The sequence below is a fragment of the Oncorhynchus mykiss genome, chromosome 25 (genome assembly GCF_057628025.1).
Source record: "Oncorhynchus mykiss isolate SJ-2025 chromosome 25, ASM5762802v1, whole genome shotgun sequence".
Classification (NCBI taxonomy): Eukaryota; Metazoa; Chordata; class Actinopteri; order Salmoniformes; family Salmonidae; genus Oncorhynchus; species Oncorhynchus mykiss.
In genome coordinates this window covers 38,963,028-38,982,804 of record NC_143046.1, presented here as the reverse complement: position 1 = coordinate 38,982,804, position 19,777 = coordinate 38,963,028, and the positions used below count along the sequence as shown (strand labels likewise).

General features: G+C 37.8%; 11 non-coding genes across 11 annotated transcripts; all 11 read left to right on the top strand.

Annotated features, from left to right (window-relative positions):
* Positions 1-160: 160 nt before the first annotated feature.
* trnac-gca (transfer RNA cysteine (anticodon GCA)) lies at positions 161-232 on the top strand. The gene has a single exon. It is a non-coding gene; the product is annotated as a tRNA-Cys (tRNA).
* A 700-nt stretch (positions 233-932) lies between these two features.
* Positions 933-1,004, top strand: trnac-gca (transfer RNA cysteine (anticodon GCA)). The gene has a single exon. It is a non-coding gene; the product is annotated as a tRNA-Cys (tRNA).
* Positions 1,005-1,704: 700 nt separating this feature from the next.
* On the top strand, positions 1,705-1,776 carry trnac-gca (transfer RNA cysteine (anticodon GCA)). The gene has a single exon. It is a non-coding gene; the product is annotated as a tRNA-Cys (tRNA).
* A 700-nt stretch (positions 1,777-2,476) lies between these two features.
* On the top strand, positions 2,477-2,548 carry trnac-gca (transfer RNA cysteine (anticodon GCA)). Its single transcript has one exon. It is a non-coding gene; the product is annotated as a tRNA-Cys (tRNA).
* A 700-nt stretch (positions 2,549-3,248) lies between these two features.
* Positions 3,249-3,320, top strand: trnac-gca (transfer RNA cysteine (anticodon GCA)). Its single transcript has one exon. It is a non-coding gene; the product is annotated as a tRNA-Cys (tRNA).
* Positions 3,321-4,795: 1,475 nt separating this feature from the next.
* Positions 4,796-4,867, top strand: trnac-gca (transfer RNA cysteine (anticodon GCA)). Its single transcript has one exon. It is a non-coding gene; the product is annotated as a tRNA-Cys (tRNA).
* A 4,571-nt stretch (positions 4,868-9,438) lies between these two features.
* Positions 9,439-9,510, top strand: trnac-gca (transfer RNA cysteine (anticodon GCA)). Its single transcript has one exon. It is a non-coding gene; the product is annotated as a tRNA-Cys (tRNA).
* Positions 9,511-10,490: 980 nt separating this feature from the next.
* Positions 10,491-10,562, top strand: trnac-gca (transfer RNA cysteine (anticodon GCA)). Its single transcript has one exon. It is a non-coding gene; the product is annotated as a tRNA-Cys (tRNA).
* A 3,021-nt stretch (positions 10,563-13,583) lies between these two features.
* trnac-gca (transfer RNA cysteine (anticodon GCA)) lies at positions 13,584-13,655 on the top strand. The gene has a single exon. It is a non-coding gene; the product is annotated as a tRNA-Cys (tRNA).
* A 1,474-nt stretch (positions 13,656-15,129) lies between these two features.
* trnac-gca (transfer RNA cysteine (anticodon GCA)) lies at positions 15,130-15,201 on the top strand. The gene has a single exon. It is a non-coding gene; the product is annotated as a tRNA-Cys (tRNA).
* A 1,963-nt stretch (positions 15,202-17,164) lies between these two features.
* Positions 17,165-17,236, top strand: trnac-gca (transfer RNA cysteine (anticodon GCA)). Its single transcript has one exon. It is a non-coding gene; the product is annotated as a tRNA-Cys (tRNA).
* Positions 17,237-19,777: the final 2,541 nt, after the last annotated feature.

The window sequence follows — 19,777 nt, the reverse complement described above, 5'->3', positions numbered from 1 at the left end:
GATAAATAGGTCTCAGATGGTAATATTATTGTCATCAAGAAATCAATTACTTTATGGGTATGTTTTCAGAGAGAGAGTGTTCTTTATTAGTTTTTGTCGATCTCCAGCTATTATGTCCCTTATTTGACCATTTTTCCGCCTTTAGACAGTTTCTAGCAGAGGGGGTATAGCTCAGTGGTAGAGCATTTGACTGCAGATCAAGAGGTCCCAGGTTCAAATCCTGATACCCCCTTTAAATCAAGTGCTTTCAAAGAGTATTTTGAGGGTAGAGGACTCTTTTTTCGAATATGTTACTCAGGCAAAATTGTCCCTTATTAGACAATTTCTCACGTTCAAATCCTGGCACCCCCTTGAAATCAAGTACTTTCTAAGTGTATCTTGAGAGAGGGAGTGCTCCTTTTTTGGTTATGTTACTCAGTCTAAAATGTCCCTCATTCAATGTTTTTTCTCTGTCAGATAGTTCCTATCAGAGGTGGAAGTGCAATAGACTTAAGATCAATATGTCTCAGATTGTAATTTTTTGTCAACTTGAAATCAAACACTTTATGGGTACGTTTTCAAAGAGAGAGTTTTCTTTATTAGGTTATGTTGATCACAAGCTAAAATCTCCCTTATTAGACAATTTCTCAGGATCAAATACTGGCGCCCCCTTGAAATCAAGTACTTTCTCAGTGTTTCTTGAGAGAGGGAGTGCTCTGCAAAAATGTCCCTCATTAGATGGTTTTTCTCTGTCAGACAGTTCCTAACAGAGGTGGAAGTGCAACAGACTTCAGATAAATAGGTCTCAGATGGTAATATTATTGTCATCAAGAAATCAATTACTTTATGGGTATGTTTTCAGAGAGAGAGTGTTCTTTATTAGTTTTTGTCGATCTCCAGCTATTATGTCCCTTATTTGACCATTTTTCCGCCTTTAGACAGTTTCTAGCAGAGGGGGTATAGCTCAGTGGTAGAGCATTTGACTGCAGATCAAGAGGTCCCAGGTTCAAATCCTGATACCCCCTTTAAATCAAGTGCTTTCAAAGAGTATTTTGAGGGTAGAGGACTCTTTTTTCGAATATGTTACTCAGGCAAAATTGTCCCTTATTAGACAATTTCTCACGTTCAAATCCTGGCACCCCCTTGAAATCAAGTACTTTCTAAGTGTATCTTGAGAGAGGGAGTGCTCCTTTTTTGGTTATGTTACTCAGTCTAAAATGTCCCTCATTCAATGTTTTTTCTCTGTCAGATAGTTCCTATCAGAGGTGGAAGTGCAATAGACTTAAGATCAATATGTCTCAGATTGTAATTTTTTGTCAACTTGAAATCAAACACTTTATGGGTACGTTTTCAAAGAGAGAGTTTTCTTTATTAGGTTATGTTGATCACAAGCTAAAATCTCCCTTATTAGACAATTTCTCAGGATCAAATACTGGCGCCCCCTTGAAATCAAGTACTTTCTCAGTGTTTCTTGAGAGAGGGAGTGCTCTGCAAAAATGTCCCTCATTAGATGGTTTTTCTCTGTCAGACAGTTCCTAACAGAGGTGGAAGTGCAACAGACTTCAGATAAATAGGTCTCAGATGGTAATATTATTGTCATCAAGAAATCAATTACTTTATGGGTATGTTTTCAGAGAGAGAGTGTTCTTTATTAGTTTTTGTCGATCTCCAGCTATTATGTCCCTTATTTGACCATTTTTCCGCCTTTAGACAGTTTCTAGCAGAGGGGGTATAGCTCAGTGGTAGAGCATTTGACTGCAGATCAAGAGGTCCCAGGTTCAAATCCTGATACCCCCTTTAAATCAAGTGCTTTCAAAGAGTATTTTGAGGGTAGAGGACTCTTTTTTCGAATATGTTACTCAGGCAAAATTGTCCCTTATTAGACAATTTCTCACGTTCAAATCCTGGCACCCCCTTGAAATCAAGTACTTTCTAAGTGTATCTTGAGAGAGGGAGTGCTCCTTTTTTGGTTATGTTACTCAGTCTAAAATGTCCCTCATTCAATGTTTTTTCTCTGTCAGATAGTTCCTATCAGAGGTGGAAGTGCAATAGACTTAAGATCAATATGTCTCAGATTGTAATTTTTTGTCAACTTGAAATCAAACACTTTATGGGTACGTTTTCAAAGAGAGAGTTTTCTTTATTAGGTTATGTTGATCACAAGCTAAAATCTCCCTTATTAGACAATTTCTCAGGATCAAATACTGGCGCCCCCTTGAAATCAAGTACTTTCTCAGTGTTTCTTGAGAGAGGGAGTGCTCTGCAAAAATGTCCCTCATTAGATGGTTTTTCTCTGTCAGACAGTTCCTAACAGAGGTGGAAGTGCAACAGACTTCAGATAAATAGGTCTCAGATGGTAATATTATTGTCATCAAGAAATCAATTACTTTATGGGTATGTTTTCAGAGAGAGAGTGTTCTTTATTAGTTTTTGTCGATCTCCAGCTATTATGTCCCTTATTTGACCATTTTTCCGCCTTTAGACAGTTTCTAGCAGAGGGGGTATAGCTCAGTGGTAGAGCATTTGACTGCAGATCAAGAGGTCCCAGGTTCAAATCCTGATACCCCCTTTAAATCAAGTGCTTTCAAAGAGTATTTTGAGGGTAGAGGACTCTTTTTTCGAATATGTTACTCAGGCAAAATTGTCCCTTATTAGACAATTTCTCACGTTCAAATCCTGGCACCCCCTTGAAATCAAGTACTTTCTAAGTGTATCTTGAGAGAGGGAGTGCTCCTTTTTTGGTTATGTTACTCAGTCTAAAATGTCCCTCATTCAATGTTTTTTCTCTGTCAGATAGTTCCTATCAGAGGTGGAAGTGCAATAGACTTAAGATCAATATGTCTCAGATTGTAATTTTTTGTCAACTTGAAATCAAACACTTTATGGGTACGTTTTCAAAGAGAGAGTTTTCTTTATTAGGTTATGTTGATCACAAGCTAAAATCTCCCTTATTAGACAATTTCTCAGGATCAAATACTGGCGCCCCCTTGAAATCAAGTACTTTCTCAGTGTTTCTTGAGAGAGGGAGTGCTCTGCAAAAATGTCCCTCATTAGATGGTTTTTCTCTGTCAGACAGTTCCTAACAGAGGTGGAAGTGCAACAGACTTCAGATAAATAGGTCTCAGATGGTAATATTATTGTCATCAAGAAATCAATTACTTTATGGGTATGTTTTCAGAGAGAGAGTGTTCTTTATTAGTTTTTGTCGATCTCCAGCTATTATGTCCCTTATTTGACCATTTTTCCGCCTTTAGACAGTTTCTAGCAGAGGGGGTATAGCTCAGTGGTAGAGCATTTGACTGCAGATCAAGAGGTCCCAGGTTCAAATCCTGATACCCCCTTTAAATCAAGTGCTTTCAAAGAGTATTTTGAGGGTAGAGGACTCTTTTTTCGAATATGTTACTCAGGCAAAATTGTCCCTTATTAGACAATTTCTCACGTTCAAATCCTGGCACCCCCTTGAAATCAAGTACTTTCTAAGTGTATCTTGAGAGAGGGAGTGCTCCTTTTTTGGTTATGTTACTCAGTCTAAAATGTCCCTCATTCAATGTTTTTTCTCTGTCAGATAGTTCCTATCAGAGGTGGAAGTGCAATAGACTTAAGATCAATATGTCTCAGATTGTAATTTTTTGTCAACTTGAAATCAAACACTTTATGGGTACGTTTTCAAAGAGAGAGTTTTCTTTATTAGGTTATGTTGATCACAAGCTAAAATCTCCCTTATTAGACAATTTCTCAGGATCAAATACTGGCGCCCCCTTGAAATCAAGTACTTTCTCAGTGTTTCTTGAGAGAGGGAGTGCTCTGCAACAATTTCCCTCATTAGATGGTTTTTCTCTGTCAGACAGTTCCTAACAGAGGTGGAAGTGCAACAGACTTCAGATAAATAGGTCTCAGATAGTAATATTATTGTCATCAAGAAATCAATTACTTTATGGGTATGTTTTCAGAGAGAGAGTGTTCTTTATTAGTTTTTGTCGATCTCCAGCTATTATGTCCCTTATTTGACAATTTTTCCACCTTTAGACAGTTTCTAGCAGAGGGGGTATACCTCAGTGGTAGAGCATTTGACTGCAGATCAAGAGGTCCCAGGTTCAAATTCTGATGCCCCCTTAAAATCAAGAGCTTTCTAAGAGTATTTTGAGGGTAGAGGACTTTTTTTCCGAATATGTTACTCAGGCAAAATTGTCCCTTATTAGACAATTTCTCACGTTCAAATCCTGTCACCCCCTTGAAATCAAGTACTTTCTAAGTGTATTTTGAGAGAGGGAGTGCTCATTTTTTGGTTATGTTACTCAGTCTAAAATGTCCCTCATTCAATGGTTTTTCTCTGTCAGACAGTTCCTATCAGAGGTGGAAGTGCAATAGACTTCAGATCAATATGTCTCAGATTGTAATTTTTTTGTCAACTTGAAATCAAACACTTTATGGTTAAGTTTTCAAAGAGACAGTTTTCTTTATTAGGTTATGTTGATCACAAGCTAAAATCTCCCTTATTAGACAATTTCTCAGGATCAAATACTGGCGCCCCCTTGAAATCAACTACTTTCTAAGTGTATCTTGAGAGAGGGAGTGCTCTGCTAAAATGTCCCTCATTAGATGGTTTTTCTCTGTCAGAAAGTTCCTAACAGAGGTGGAAGTGCAACAGACTTCAGATCAATAGGTCTCAGATTGTAATATATTTGTCATCTTGAAATCAAATACTTTATGGGTATGTTTTCAGAGAGAGAGAGTGTTCTATATTAGTTTTTGTTGATCTCCAGCTATAATGTCCCTTATTTGACAATTTTTCCGCCTTTAGACAGTTTCTAGCAGAGGGGGTATAGCTCAGTGGTAGAGCATTTGACTGCAGATCAAGAGGTCCCAGGTTCAAATCCTGATGCCCCCTTTAAATCAAGTGCTTTCAAAGAGTATTTTGAGGGTAGAGGACTCTTTTTTCGAATATGTTACTCAGGCAAAATTGTCCCTTATTAGACAATTTCTCACGTTCAAATCCTGGCAGCCCCTTGAAATCAAGTACTTTCTAAGTGTATCTTGAGAGAGGGAGTGCTCCTTTTTTGGTTATGTTACTCAGTCTAAAATGTCCCTCATTCAATGGTTTTTCTCTGTCAGATAGTTCCTATCAGAGGTGGAAGTGCAATAGACTTCAGATCAATATGTCTCAGATTGTAATTTTTTTGTCAACTTGAAATCAAACACTTTATGGGTACGTTTTCAAAGAGAGAGTTTTCTTTATTAGGTTATGTTGATCACAAGCTAAAATCTCCCTTATTAGACAATTTCTCAGGATCAAATACTGGCGCCCCCTTGAAATCAACTACTTTCTAAGTGTATCTTGAGAGAGGGAGTGCTCTGCTAAAATGTCCCTCATTAGATGGTTTTTCTCTGTCAGACAGTTCCTAACAGAGGTGGAAGTGCAACAGACTTCAGATCAATAGGTCTCAGATTGTAATATATTTGTCATCTTGAAATCAAATACTTTATGGGTATGTTTTCAGAGAGAGAGAGTGTTCTATATTAGTTTTTGTTGATCTCCAGCTATAATGTCCCTTATTTGACAATTTTTCCACCTTTAGACAGTTTCTAGCAGAGGGGGTGTAGCTCAGTGGTAGAGCATTTGACTGCAGATCAAGAGGTCCCAGGTTCAAATTCTGATGCCCCCTTAAAATCAAGAGCTTTCTAAGAGTATTTTGAGGGTTGAGGACTTTTTTTCCGAATATGTTACTCAGGCAAAATTGTCCCTTATTAGACAATTTCTCACGTTCAAATCCTGTCACCCCCTTGAAATCAAGTACTTTCTAAGTGTATTTTGAGAGAGGGAGTGCTCCTTTTTTGGTTATGTTACTCAGTCTAAAATGTCCCTCATTCAATGGTTTTTCTTTGTCAGACAGTTCCTATCAGAGGTGGAAGTGCAATAGACTTCAGATCAATAGGTCTCAGATTGTAATTTTTTTGTCAACTTGAAATCAAACACTTTATGGGTATGTTTTCAAAGAGACAGTTTTCTTTATTAGGTTATGTTGATCACAAGCTAAAATCTCCCTTATTAGACAATTTCTCAGGATCAAATACTGGCGCCCCCTTGAAATCAAGTACTTTCTAAGTGTATCTTGAGAGAGGGAGTGCTCTGCTAAAATGTCCCTCATTAGATGTTTTTTCTCTGTCAGACAGTTCCTAACAGAGGTGGAAGTGCAACAGACTTCAGATCAATAGGTCTCAGATTGTAATATATTTGTCATCTTGAAATCAAATACTTTATGGGTATGTTTTCAGAGAGAGAGAGTGTTCTATATTAGTTTTTGTTGATCTCCAGCTATAATGTCCCTTATTTGACAATTTTTCCACCTTTAGACAGTTTCTAGCAGAGGGGGTATACCTCAGTGGTAGAGCATTTGACTGCAGATCAAGAGGTCCCAGGTTCAAATTCTGATGCCCCCTTAAAATCAAGAGCTTTCTAAGAGTATTTTGAGGGTAGAGGACTTTTTTTCCGAATATGTTACTCAGGCAAAATTGTCCCTTATTAGACAATTTCTCACGTTCAAATCCTGTCACCCCCTTGAAATCAAGTACTTTCTAAGTGTATTTTGAGAGAGGGAGTGCTCATTTTTTGGTTATGTTACTCAGTCTAAAATGTCCCTCATTCAATGGTTTTTCTCTGTCAGACAGTTCCTATCAGAGGTGGAAGTGCAATAGACTTCAGATCAATATGTCTCAGATTGTAATTTTTTTGTCAACTTGAAATCAAACACTTTATGGGTACGTTTTCAAAGAGAGAGTTTTCTTTATTAGGTTATGTTGATCACAAGCTAAAATCTCCCTTATTAGACAATTTCTCAGGATCAAATACTGGCGCCCCCTTGAAATCAACTACTTTCTAAGTGTATCTTGAGAGAGGGAGTGCTCTGCTAAAATGTCCCTCATTAGATGGTTTTTCTCTGTCAGACAGTTCCTAACAGAGGTGGAAGTGCAACAGACTTCAGATCAATAGGTCTCAGATTGTAATATATTTGTCATCTTGAAATCAAATACTTTATGGGTATGTTTTCAGAGAGAGAGAGTGTTCTATATTAGTTTTTGTTGATCTCCAGCTATAATGTCCCTTATTTGACAATTTTTCCGCCTTTAGACAGTTTCTAGCAGAGGGGGTGTAGCTCAGTGGTAGAGCATTTGACTGCAGATCAAGAGGTCCCAGGTTCAAATTCTGATGCCCCCTTAAAATCAAGAGCTTTCTAAGAGTATTTTGAGGGTTGAGGACTTTTTTTCCGAATATGTTACTCAGGCAAAATTGTCCCTTATTAGACAATTTCTCACGTTCAAATCCTGTCACCCCCTTGAAATCAAGTACTTTCTAAGTGTATCTTGAGAGAGGGAGTGCTCCTTTTTTGGTTATGTTACTCAGTCTAAAATGTCCCTCATTCAATGTTTTTTCTCTGTCAGATAGTTCCTATCAGAGGTGGAAGTGCAATAGACTTAAGATCAATAGGTCTCAGATTGTAATTTTTTGTCAACTTGAAATCAAACACTTTATGGGTACGTTTTCAAAGAGAGAGTTTTCTTTATTAGGTTATGTTGATCACAAGCTAAAATCTCCCTTATTAGACAATTTCTCAGGATCAAATACTGGCTCCCCCTTGAAATCAAGTACTTTCTCAGTGTTTCTTGAGAGAGGGAGTGCTCTGCAAAAATGTCCCTCATTAGATGGTTTTTCTCTGTCAGACAGTTCCTAACAGAGGTGGAAGTGCAACAGACTTCAGATAAATAGGTCTCAGATGGTAATATTATTGTCATCAAGAAATCAATTACTTTATGGGTATGTTTTCAGAGAGAGAGTGTTCTTTATTAGTTTTTGTCGATCTCCAGCTATTATGTCCCTTATTTGACCATTTTTCCGCCTTTAGACAGTTTCTAGCAGAGGGTGTATAGCTCAGTGGTAGAGCATTTGACTGCAGATCAAGAGGTCCCAGGTTCAAATCCTGATACCCCCTTTAAATCAAGTGCTTTCAAAGAGTATTTTGAGGGTAGGGGACTCTTTTTTCGAATATGTTACTCAGGCAAAATTGTCCCTTATTAGACAATTTCTCACGTTCAAATCCTGGCACCCCCTTGAAATCAAGTACTTTCTAAGTGTATCTTGAGAGAGGGAGTGCTCCTTTTTTGGTTATTTTACTCAGTCTAAAATGTCCCTCATTCAATGTTTTTTCTCTGTCAGATAGTTCCTATCAGAGGTGGAAGTGCAATAGACTTAAGATCAATATGTCTCAGATTGTAATTTTTTGTCAACTTGAAATCAAACACTTTATGGGTACGTTTTCAAAGAGAGAGTTTTCTTTATTAGGTTATGTTGATCACAAGCTAAAATCTCCCTTATTAGACAATTTCTCAGGATCAAATACTGGCGCCCCCTTGAAATCAACTACTTTCTAAGTGTATCTTGAGAGAGGGAGTGCTCTGCTAAAATGTCCCTCATTAGATGGTTTTTCTCTGTCAGACAGTTCCTAACAGAGGTGGAAGTGCAACAGACTTCAGATCAATAGGTCTCAGATTGTAATATATTTGTCATCTTGAAATCAAATACTTTATGGGTATGTTTTCAGAGAGAGAGAGTGTTCTATATAAGTTTTTGTTGATCTCCAGCTATAATGTCCCTTATTTGACAATTTTTCCGCCTTTAGACAGTTTCTAGCAGAGGGGGTGTAGCTCAGTGGTAGAGCATTTGACTGCAGATCAAGAGGTCCCAGGTTCAAATTCTGATGCCCCCTTAAAATCAAGAGCTTTCTAAGAGTATTTTGAGGGTTGAGGACTTTTTTTCCGAATATGTTACTCAGGCAAAATTGTCCCTTATTAGACAATTTCTCACGTTCAAATCCTGTCACCCCCTTGAAATCAAGTACTTTCTAAGTGTATCTTGAGAGAGGGAGTGCTCCTTTTTTGGTTATGTTACTCAGTCTAAAATGTCCCTCATTCAATGTTTTTTCTCTGTCAGATAGTTCCTATCAGAGGTGGAAGTGCAATAGACTTAAGATCAATAGGTCTCAGATTGTAATTTTTTGTCAACTTGAAATCAAACACTTTATGGGTACGTTTTCAAAGAGAGAGTTTTCTTTATTAGGTTATGTTGATCACAAGCTAAAATCTCCCTTATTAGACAATTTCTCAGGATCAAATACTGGCGCCCCCTTGAAATCAAGTACTTTCTCAGTGTTTCTTGAGAGAGGGAGTGCTCTGCAAAAATGTCCCTCATTAGATGGTTTTTCTCTGTCAGACAGTTCCTAACAGAGGTGGAAGTGCAACAGACTTCAGATAAATAGGTCTCAGATGGTAATATTATTGTCATCAAGAAATCAATTACTTTATGGGTATGTTTTCAGAGAGAGAGTGTTCTTTATTAGTTTTTGTCGATCTCCAGCTATTATGTCCCTTATTTGACCATTTTTCCGCCTTTAGACAGTTTCTAGCAGAGGGGGTATAGCTCAGTGGTAGAGCATTTGACTGCAGATCAAGAGGTCCCAGGTTCAAATCCTGATACCCCCTTTAAATCAAGTGCTTTCAAAGAGTATTTTGAGGGTAGAGGACTCTTTTTTCGAATATGTTACTCAGGCAAAATTGTCCCTTATTAGACAATTTCTCACGTTCAAATCCTGGCACCCCCTTGAAATCAAGTACTTTCTAAGTGTATCTTGAGAGAGGGAGTGCTCCTTTTTTGGTTATGTTACTCAGTCTAAAATGTCCCTCATTCAATGTTTTTTCTCTGTCAGATAGTTCCTATCAGAGGTGGAAGTGCAATAGACTTAAGATCAATATGTCTCAGATTGTAATTTTTTGTCAACTTGAAATCAAACACTTTATGGGTACGTTTTCAAAGAGAGAGTTTTCTTTATTAGGTTATGTTGATCACAAGCTAAAATCTCCCTTATTAGACAATTTCTCAGGATCAAATACTGGCGCCCCCTTGAAATCAACTACTTTCTAAGTGTATCTTGAGAGAGGGAGTGCTCTGCTAAAATGTCCCTCATTAGATGTTTTTTCTCTGTCAGACAGTTCCTAACAGAGGTGGAAGTGCAACAGACTTCAGATCAATAGGTCTCAGATTGTAATATATTTGTCATCTTGAAATCAAACACTTTATGGGTACGTTTTCAAAGAGAGAGTTTTCTTTATTAGGTTATGTTGATCACAAGCTAAAATCTCCCTTATTAGACAATTTCTCAGGATCAAATACTGGCGCCCCCTTGAAATCAAGTACTTTCTCAGTGTTTCTTGAGAGAGGGAGTGCTCTGCAAAAATGTCCCTCATTAGATGGTTTTTCTCTGTCAGACAGTTCCTAACAGAGGTGGAAGTGCAACAGACTTCAGATAAATAGGTCTCAGATGGTAATATTATTGTCATCAAGAAATCAATTACTTTATGGGTATGTTTTCAGAGAGAGAGTGTTCTTTATTAGTTTTTGTCGATCTCCAGCTATTATGTCCCTTATTTGACCATTTTTCCGCCTTTAGACAGTTTCTAGCAGAGGGGGTATAGCTCAGTGGTAGAGCATTTGACTGCAGATCAAGAGGTCCCAGGTTCAAATCCTGATGCCCCCTTTAAATCAAGTGCTTTCAAAGAGTATTTTGAGGGTAGAGGACTCTTTTTTCGAATATGTTACTCTGGCAAAATTGTCCCTTATTAGACAATTTCTCACGTTCAAATCCTGGCACCCCCTTGAAATCAAGTACTTTCTAAGTGTATCTTGAGAGAGGGAGTGCTCCTTTTTTGGTTATGTTACTCAGTCTAAAATGTCCCTCATTCAATGGTTTTTCTTTGTCAGACAGTTCCTATCAGAGGTGGAAGTGCAATAGACTTCAGATCAATATGTCTCAGATTGTAATTTTTTTGTCAACTTGAAATCAAACACTTTATGGGTACGTTTTCAAAGAGAGAGTTTTCTTTATTAGGTTATGTTGATCACAAGCTAAAATCTCCCTTATTAGACAATTTCTCAGGATCAAATACTGGCGCCCCCTTGAAATCAAGTACTTTCTAAGTGTATCTTGAGAGAGGGAGTGCTCTGCTAAAATGTCCCTCATTAGATGTTTTTTCTCTGTCAGACAGTTCCTAACAGAGGTGGAAGTGCAACAGACTTCAGATCAATAGGTCTCAGATTGTAATATATTTGTCATCTTGAAATCAAATACTTTATGGGTATGTTTTCAGAGAGAGAGAGTGTTCTATATTAGTTTTTGTTGATCTCCAGCTATAATGTCCCTTATTTGACAATTTTTCCGCCTTTAGACAGTTTCTAGCAGAGGGGGTGTAGCTCAGTGGTAGAGCATTTGACTGCAGATCAAGAGGTCCCAGGTTCAAATTCTGATGCCCCCTTAAAATCAAGAGCTTTCTAAGAGTATTTTGAGGGTTGAGGACTTTTTTTCCGAATATGTTACTCAGGCAAAATTGTCCCTTATTAGACAATTTCTCACGTTCAAATCCTGTCACCCCCTTGAAATCAAGTACTTTCTAAGTGTATCTTGAGAGAGGGAGTGCTCCTTTTTTGGTTATGTTACTCAGTCTAAAATGTCCCTCATTCAATGTTTTTTCTCTGTCAGATAGTTCCTATCAGAGGTGGAAGTGCAATAGACTTAAGATCAATAGGTCTCAGATTGTAATTTTTTGTCAACTTGAAATCAAACACTTTATGGGTACGTTTTCAAAGAGAGAGTTTTCTTTATTAGGTTATGTTGATCACAAGCTAAAATCTCCCTTATTAGACAATTTCTCAGGATCAAATACTGGCGCCCCCTTGAAATCAAGTACTTTCTCAGTGTTTCTTGAGAGAGGGAGTGCTCTGCAAAAATGTCCCTCATTAGATGGTTTTTCTCTGTCAGACAGTTCCTAACAGAGGTGGAAGTGCAACAGACTTCAGATAAATAGGTCTCAGATGGTAATATTATTGTCATCAAGAAATCAATTACTTTATGGGTATGTTTTCAGAGAGAGAGTGTTCTTTATTAGTTTTTGTCGATCTCCAGCTATTATGTCCCTTATTTGACCATTTTTCCGCCTTTAGACAGTTTCTAGCAGAGGGTGTATAGCTCAGTGGTAGAGCATTTGACTGCAGATCAAGAGGTCCCAGGTTCAAATCCTGATACCCCCTTTAAATCAAGTGCTTTCAAAGAGTATTTTGAGGGTAGGGGACTCTTTTTTCGAATATGTTACTCAGGCAAAATTGTCCCTTATTAGACAATTTCTCACGTTCAAATCCTGGCACCCCCTTGAAATCAAGTACTTTCTAAGTGTATCTTGAGAGAGGGAGTGCTCCTTTTTTGGTTATTTTACTCAGTCTAAAATGTCCCTCATTCAATGTTTTTTCTCTGTCAGATAGTTCCTATCAGAGGTGGAAGTGCAATAGACTTAAGATCAATATGTCTCAGATTGTAATTTTTTGTCAACTTGAAATCAAACACTTTATGGGTACGTTTTCAAAGAGAGAGTTTTCTTTATTAGGTTATGTTGATCACAAGCTAAAATCTCCCTTATTAGACAATTTCTCAGGATCAAATACTGGCGCCCCCTTGAAATCAACTACTTTCTAAGTGTATCTTGAGAGAGGGAGTGCTCTGCTAAAATGTCCCTCATTAGATGGTTTTTCTCTGTCAGACAGTTCCTAACAGAGGTGGAAGTGCAACAGACTTCAGATCAATAGGTCTCAGATTGTAATATATTTGTCATCTTGAAATCAAATACTTTATGGGTATGTTTTCAGAGAGAGAGAGTGTTCTATATAAGTTTTTGTTGATCTCCAGCTATAATGTCCCTTATTTGACAATTTTTCCGCCTTTAGACAGTTTCTAGCAGAGGGGGTGTAGCTCAGTGGTAGAGCATTTGACTGCAGATCAAGAGGTCCCAGGTTCAAATTCTGATGCCCCCTTAAAATCAAGAGCTTTCTAAGAGTATTTTGAGGGTTGAGGACTTTTTTTCCGAATATGTTACTCAGGCAAAATTGTCCCTTATTAGACAATTTCTCACGTTCAAATCCTGTCACCCCCTTGAAATCAAGTACTTTCTAAGTGTATTTTGAGAGAGGGAGTGCTCCTTTTTTGGTTATGTTACTCAGTCTAAAATGTCCCTCATTCAATGTTTTTTCTCTGTCAGATAGTTCCTATCAGAGGTGGAAGTGCAATAGACTTAAGATCAATAGGTCTCAGATTGTAATTTTTTGTCAACTTGAAATCAAACACTTTATGGGTACGTTTTCAAAGAGAGAGTTTTCTTTATTAGGTTATGTTGATCACAAGCTAAAATCTCCCTTATTAGACAATTTCTCAGGATCAAATACTGGCGCCCCCTTGAAATCAAGTACTTTCTCAGTGTTTCTTGAGAGAGGGAGTGCTCTGCAAAAATGTCCCTCATTAGATGGTTTTTCTCTGTCAGACAGTTCCTAACAGAGGTGGAAGTGCAACAGACTTCAGATAAATAGGTCTCAGATGGTAATATTATTGTCATCAAGAAATCAATTACTTTATGGGTATGTTTTCAGAGAGAGAGTGTTCTTTATTAGTTTTTGTCGATCTCCAGCTATTATGTCCCTTATTTGACCATTTTTCCGCCTTTAGACAGTTTCTAGCAGAGGGGGTATAGCTCAGTGGTAGAGCATTTGACTGCAGATCAAGAGGTCCCAGGTTCAAATCCTGATACCCCCTTTAAATCAAGTGCTTTCAAAGAGTATTTTGAGGGTAGAGGACTCTTTTTTCGAATATGTTACTCAGGCAAAATTGTCCCTTATTAGACAATTTCTCACGTTCAAATCCTGGCACCCCCTTGAAATCAAGTACTTTCTAAGTGTATCTTGAGAGAGGGAGTGCTCCTTTTTTGGTTATGTTACTCAGTCTAAAATGTCCCTCATTCAATGTTTTTTCTCTGTCAGATAGTTCCTATCAGAGGTGGAAGTGCAATAGACTTAAGATCAATATGTCTCAGATTGTAATTTTTTGTCAACTTGAAATCAAACACTTTATGGGTACGTTTTCAAAGAGAGAGTTTTCTTTATTAGGTTATGTTGATCACAAGCTAAAATCTCCCTTATTAGACAATTTCTCAGGATCAAATACTGGCGCCCCCTTGAAATCAACTACTTTCTAAGTGTATCTTGAGAGAGGGAGTGCTCTGCTAAAATGTCCCTCATTAGATGTTTTTTCTCTGTCAGACAGTTCCTAACAGAGGTGGAAGTGCAACAGACTTCAGATCAATAGGTCTCAGATTGTAATATATTTGTCATCTTGAAATCAAATACTTTATGGGTATGTTTTCAGAGAGAGAGAGTGTTCTATATAAGTTTTTGTTGATCTCCAGCTATAATGTCCCTTATTTGACAATTTTTCCGCCTTTAGACAGTTTCTAGCAGAGGGGGTGTAGCTCAGTGGTAGAGCATTTGACTGCAGATCAAGAGGTCCCAGGTTCAAATTCTGATGCCCCCTTAAAATCAAGAGCTTTCTAAGAGTATTTTGAGGGTTGAGGACTTTTTTTCCGAATATGTTACTCAGGCAAAATTGTCCCTTATTAGACAATTTCTCACGTTCAAATCCTGTCACCCCCTTGAAATCAAGTACTTTCTAAGTGTATTTTGAGAGAGGGAGTGCTCCTTTTTTGGTTATGTTACTCAGTCTAAAATGTCCCTCATTCAATGTTTTTTCTCTGTCAGATAGTTCCTATCAGAGGTGGAAGTGCAATAGACTTAAGATCAATAGGTCTCAGATTGTAATTTTTTGTCAACTTGAAATCAAACACTTTATGGGTACGTTTTCAAAGAGAGAGTTTTCTTTATTAGGTTATGTTGATCACAAGCTAAAATCTCCCTTATTAGACAATTTCTCAGGATCAAATACTGGCGCCCCCTTGAAATCAAGTACTTTCTCAGTGTTTCTTGAGAGAGGGAGTGCTCTGCAAAAATGTCCCTCATTAGATGGTTTTTCTCTGTCAGACAGTTCCTAACAGAGGTGGAAGTGCAACAGATTTCAGATAAATAGGTCTCAGATGGTAATATTATTGTCATCAAGAAATCAATTACTTTATGGGTATGTTTTCAGAGAGAGAGTGTTCTTTATTAGTTTTTGTCGATCTCCAGCTATTATGTCCCTTATTTGACCATTTTTCCGCCTTTAGACAGTTTCTAGCAGAGGGGGTATAGCTCAGTGGTAGAGCATTTGACTGCAGATCAAGAGGTCCCAGGTTCAAATCCTGATGCCCCCTTTAAATCAAGTGCTTTCAAAGAGTATTTTGAGGGTAGAGGACTCTTTTTTCGAATATGTTACTCAGGGAAAATTGTCCCTTATTAGACAATTTCTCAGTGTCAAATCCTGGCGCCCCCCTTGAAATCAAGTACTTTCTAAGTGTATCTTGAGAGAGGGAGTGCTCCTTTATTGGTTATGTTACTCAGTCTAAAATGTCCCTCATTCAATGGTTTTTCTCTGTCAGACAGTTCCTATCAGAGGAGGAAGTGCAATAGACTTCAGATCAATAGGTCTCAGATTGTAATTTTTTTGTCAACTTGAAATCAAGCACTTTATGGGTACGTTTTCAAAGAGAGAGTTTTCTTTATTAGTTTTTGTCGATCTCCAGCTATTATGTCCCTTATTAGACAATTTTTCCGCCTTTAGACAGTTTCTAGCAGGGGGGGTATAGCTCAGTGGTAGAGTCTTTGACTGCAGATCAAGAGGTCCCAGGTTCAAACCCTGATGCCCCCTTAAAATCAAGAGCTTTCAAAGAGTATTTTGAGGGTAGAGGACTTTTTTTCCGAATATGTTACTCAGGCAAAATTGTCCCTTATTAGACAATTTCTCAAGTTCAAATCCTGTCACCCCCTTGAAATCAAGTACTTTCTAAGTGTATTTTGAGAGAGGGAGTGCTCCTTTTTTGGTTATGTTACTCAGTCTAAAATGTCCCTCATTCAATGGTTTTTCTCTGTCAGACAGTTCCTATCAGAGGAGGAAGTGCAATAGACTTCAGATCAATAGGTCTCAGATTGTAATTTTTTTGTCAACTTGAAATCAAACACTTTATGGGTACGTTTTCAAAGAGAGAGTTTTCTTTATTAGGTTATGTTGATCACAAGCTAAAATCTCCCTTGTTAGACAATTTCTCAGTATCAAATCCTGGCGCCCCCCTTGAAATCAAGTACTTTCTCAGTGTTTCTTGAGAGAGGGAGTGCTCTGCTAAAATGTCCCTCATTAGATGGTTTTTCTCTGTCAGACAGTTCCTAACAGAGGTGGAAGTGCAACAGACTTCAGATCAATAGGTCTCAGATTGTAATACTTTTGTCATCAAGAAATCAATTACTTTATGGGTATGTTTTCAGAGAGAGAGAGTGTTCTATATTAGTTTTTGTCGATCTCAGTCTAAAATGTCCCTCATTCAAATGGTTTTTCTCTGTCAGACAGTTCCTATCAGAGGAGGAAGTGCAATAGACTTCAGATCAATAGGTCTCAGATTGTAATTTTTTTGTCAACTTGAAATCAAACACTTTATGGGTACATTTTCAAAGAGAGAGTTTTCTTTATTAGGTTATGTTGATCACAAGCTAAAATCTCCCTTGTTAGACAATTTCTCAGTATCAAATCCTGGCGCCCCCCTTGAAATCAAGTACTTTCTAAGTGTATCTTGAGAGAGGGAGTGCTCCTTTTTTGGTTATGTTACTCAGTCTAAAATGTCCCTCATTCAATGGTTTTTCTCTGTCAGACAGTTCCTATCAGAGGAGGAAGTGCAATAGACTTCAGCTCAATAGGTCTCAGATTGTAATTTTTTTGTCAACTTGAAATCAAACACTTTATGGGTACGTTTTCAAAGAGAGAGTTTTCTTTATTAGGTTATGTTGATCACAAGCTAAAATCTCCCTTGTTAGACAATTTCTCAGTATCAAATCCTGGCGCCCCCCTTGAAATCAAGTACTTTCTCAGTGTTTCTTGAGAGAGGGAGTGCTCTGCTAAAATGTCCCTCATTACATGTTTTTTCTCTGTCAGACAGTTCCTAACAGAGGTGGAAGTGCAACAGACTTCAGATCAATAGGTCTCAGATTGTAATATATTTGTCATCTTCAAATCAAATACTTTATGGGTATGTTTTCAGAGAGAGAGTGTTCTTCATTAGTTTTTGTTGATCTCCAGCTATAATGTCCCTTATTAGACAATTTTTCGGCCTTTAGACAGTTTCAAGCAGAGGGGGTATAGCTCAGTGGTAGAGCATTTGACTGCAGATCAAGAGGTCCCAGGTTCAAATCCTGATGCCCCCTTTAAATCAAGTGCTTTCAAAGAGTATTTTGAGGGTAGAGGACTTTTTTTCCGAATATGTTACTCAGGCAAAATTGTCCCTTATTAGACAATTTCTCAAGTTCAAATCCTGTCACCCCCTTGAAATCAAGTACTTTCTAAGTGTATTTTGAGAGAGGGAGTGCTCCTTTTTTGGTTATGTTACTCAGTCTAAAATGTCCCTCATTCAATGGTTTTTCTCTGTCAGACAGTTCCTATCAGAGGAGGAAGTGCAATAGACTTCAGATCAATAGGTCTCAGATTGTAATTTTTTTGTCAACTTGAAATCAAACACTTTATGGGTACGTTTTCAAAGAGAGAGTTTTCTTTATTAGGTTATGTTGATCACAAGCTAAAATCTCCCTTGTTAGACAATTTCTCAGTATCAAATCCTGGCGCCCCCCTTGAAATCAAGTACTTTCTCAGTGTTTCTTGAGAGAGGGAGTGCTCTGCTAAAATGTCCCTCATTAGATGGTTTTTCTCTGTCAGACAGTTCCTAACAGAGGTGGAAGTGCAACAGACTTCAGATCAATAGGTCTCAGATTGTAATACTTTTGTCATCAAGAAATCAATTACTTTATGGGTATGTTTTCAGAGAGAGAGAGTGTTCTATATTAGTTTTTGTCGATCTCAGTCTAAAATGTCCCTCATTCAAATGGTTTTTCTCTGTCAGACAGTTCCTATCAGAGGAGGAAGTGCAATAGACTTCAGATCAATAGGTCTCAGATTGTAATTTTTTTGTCAACTTGAAATCAAACACTTTATGGGTACATTTTCAAAGAGAGAGTTTTCTTTATTAGGTTATGTTGATCACAAGCTAAAATCTCCCTTGTTAGACAATTTCTCAGTATCAAATCCTGGCGCCCCCCTTGAAATCAAGTACTTTCTAAGTGTATCTTGAGAGAGGGAGTGCTCCTTTTTTGGTTATGTTACTCAGTCTAAAATGTCCCTCATTCAATGGTTTTTCTCTGTCAGACAGTTCCTATCAGAGGAGGAAGTGCAATAGACTTCAGCTCAATAGGTCTCAGATTGTAATTTTTTTGTCAACTTGAAATCAAACACTTTATGGGTACGTTTTCAAAGAGAGAGTTTTCTTTATTAGGTTATGTTGATCACAAGCTAAAATCTCCCTTGTTAGACAATTTCTCAGTATCAAATCCTGGCGCCCCCCTTGAAATCAAGTACTTTCTCAGTGTTTCTTGAGAGAGGGAGTGCTCTGCTAAAATGTCCCTCATTACATGTTTTTTCTCTGTCAGACAGTTCCTAACAGAGGTGGAAGTGCAACAGACTTCAGATCAATAGGTCTCAGATTGTAATATATTTGTCATCTTGAAATCAAATACTTTATGGGTATGATTTCAGAGAGAGAGAGTGTTCTATATTAGTTTTTGTTGATCTCCAGCTATAATGTCCCTTATTTGACAATTTTTCTGCCTTTAGACAGTTTCTAGCAGAGGGGGTATACCTCAGTGGTAGAGCATTTGACTGCAGATCAAGAGGTCCCAGGTTCAAATTCTGATGCCCTCTTAAAATCAAGAGCTTTCTAAGAGTATTTTGAGGGTAGAGGACTTTTTTTCCGAATATGTTACTCAGGCAAAATTGTCCCTTATTAGACAATTTCTCACGTTCAAATCCTGTCACCCCCTTGAAATCAAGTACTTTCTAAGTGTATTTTGAGAGAGGGAGTGCTCATTTTTTGGTTATGTTACTCAGTCTAAAATGTCCCTCATTCAATGGTTTTTCTCTGTCAGACAGTTCCTATCAGAGGTGGAAGTGCAATAGACTTCAGATCAATATGTCTCAGATTGTAATTTTTTTGTCAACTTGAAATCAAACACTTTATGGGTAAGTTTTCAAAGAGACAGTTTTCTTTATTAGGTTATGTTGATCACAAGCTAAAATCTCCCTTATTAGACAATTTCTCAGGATCAAATACTGGCGCCCCCTTGAAATCAACTACTTTCTAAGTGTATCTTGAGAGAGGGAGTGCTCTGCTAAAATGTCCCTCATTAGATGGTTTTTCTCTGTCAGAAAGTTCCTAACAGAGGTGGAAGTGCAACAGACTTCAGATCAATAGGTCTCAGATTGTAATATATTTGTCATCTTGAAATCAAATACTTTATGGGTATGTTTTCAGAGAGAGAGAGTGTTCTATATTAGTTTTTGTTGATCTCCAGCTATAATGTCCCTTATTTGACAATTTTTCCGCCTTTAGACAGTTTCTAGCAGAGGGGGTATAGCTCAGTGGTAGGGCATTTGACTGCAGATCAAGAGGTCCCAGGTTCAAATCCTGATGCCCCCTTTAAATCAAGTGCTTTCAAAGAGTATTTTGAGGGTAGAGGACTCTTTTTTCGAATATGTTACTCAGGCAAAATTGTCCCTTATTAGACAATTTCTCACGTTCAAATCCTGGCAGCCCCTTGAAATCAAGTACTTTCTAAGTGTATTTTGAGAGAGGGAGTGCTCCTTTTTTGGTTATGTTACTCAGTCTAAAATGTCCCTCATTCAATGTTTTTTCTCTGTCA